The sequence below is a fragment of the Chrysochloris asiatica genome, unplaced genomic scaffold, assembly GCF_000296735.1.
Source record: "Chrysochloris asiatica unplaced genomic scaffold, ChrAsi1.0 scaffold00060, whole genome shotgun sequence".
Classification (NCBI taxonomy): Eukaryota; Metazoa; Chordata; class Mammalia; order Afrosoricida; family Chrysochloridae; genus Chrysochloris; species Chrysochloris asiatica.
The window spans coordinates 8907198-8909173 of NW_006408578.1; the positions used below are offsets into that span (position 1 = coordinate 8907198).

The 1976-nt window shown below is 38.5% G+C and overlaps 1 pseudogene; it reads right to left on the minus strand.

The window, feature by feature from the left end:
• Positions 1-511: 511 nt before the first annotated feature.
• Positions 512-1976, minus strand: part of LOC102811892 — a 4000-nt pseudogene continuing 2535 nt past the window's right edge.

Sequence of the window (1976 nt, forward strand, 5' to 3'; positions counted from 1 at the left end):
GAAGATAAATTAAAATACTTACTGATGAAGATCAAAGACCACAATTGTCAGTATGGATTGCACTTCAATGTAAAGAAAACAAAAACCTCACAACTGGACCAACAGATAACATCATGATCAATGGAAACAGACTGAAGTTGTCAGACTTCATTTTGCTTACTTTCACCATCAACACTCATGGAAGAAGCAGTCAAGAAATCAAATCACGGATTGCATTAGGTAAATCTGCAGTACAAGACCTCTTTAAAGTATTCAACATCAAAGATGTCAGTTTGAGGACTAAGGTGCACCTGACCCAAATCTTGGTGTGTTATTTTTTGTTTTGTTTTGTTTTGGCTTTTGATAGTAACAAGTTTATTGCATCATTCAGCTTAGGACATAAACACAAAACATTTTTTAACTTAAGGAGAATAAGAAAACAATGGCCAATTGCTAGAATATTACTTACTACAAACTTAACATACTCAATGTACAAAATTACAACATACAAAATTACAACATACAAAACTACTCAATCATTTTGGTCATCATCCCAGTCTTTCTTCCCATTTGGAGGCTTCGGTCCACCAGCTGATTTTGCCATGATAATCCGATCCACTCTAAATACAGTGATAGCAGCATGGGTAGCCAGTTTGATAGCCCAGTATTTCCCCAGGTAAGTATCAAGAATACCAGCCTCCAACATGTCCTTTACTGCAGGGACTTCTGCCTCAATATCGAATCCAACAGTTTTTGTTTCCTTCTTGATGTACTGCATACAGTTTAGAGATGACTTCATTGGCCTTAAAACCTGAATTTTCTGCCAGTGCCCAGGGAATAGCTTCAAATGCCTCAGCAAACTTCTTAATGTCATACTGTTCAAGCCCAGGACATTTCTCTCTATATGACGTGATCTGTTTGGCCAACTCAATTTCTGTTGCTCCACCTCCAAGTACAAAACATTTATCCCTGTGAGAACTTTGAAAGTGTTAACACCATCATACTGCTCTTTCTATATCATCCATGAGATTGTCAGTAGAGCCTCGAAGTACTATGATAGAAATGGCACCATCTTCCTTTTCATGCTTAAAAACAACCACGTGTGTGTCTCCAACTTCTGAGAGATCAACACCGTCACAATGGCCTATTTCTTTGATGACAGGAGGAATCAATCTAGGAAGAACTGTAGCACCAACTGACTTACATAGTCTGCTGAGATCCCATTTTGAATTAAGTCTCACCAACATGATATTGTGTTTGTTTGTATAATGAAGAGCTATGTCTGCCACTTTGCCACCTGTTAACTATGACATTTGCAGCGGCATTAGCAATAGCTTTGACTTGTACATCCGTGACATTTTCTTCTCCCTTACTAAAATTCATCAGTTCTTCAGCTGTCTTGATCAATATTATTCCCTTAGTCTCTGTTACCATGCCATCAAAAGGACAAGAGTACACTGCTACTTTTGCATCTTTGACAGATGTTACATCACCTTCAGTTTCCTTTTTAAAAACCACGCCATGCAACACTAATGAAGACTAGACACCAGAGCCCGGAATTTTACAGACTCTGATGTTATCAACGTTGAAATGGCCAGAATCAGGAAAAATAGACACACATGCCTGAGCACTAAGCTTGACCAGAAACCTTTCATTACCATACTGTTTATTCATGATGGAAGTGTGGAGAAGGGATGATACTTCATCAACATCATGAAGATTTTTGGCAGAACGACATACCAAATCAGGAAGCATCTCATGGGCTTTTCTACAGGTGATTTCATAACCTTCTATGACCTCTGAAACCGATAGTCCAATTCTCAGAAGCTCTTCAGCTAATTCCAGAAGAGCACCAGCAAATACTAGAATAAAGTTTGTGCCAGCTCCAACTTCTTGCTCTTGCATGTGAAAGGCCATTATAATCATTTTTGCAGCAGGATGTTGTACTTCTAGCTCTCTTAGAATAGTTGCTGCATCATTTGTCACAAACAACTTCT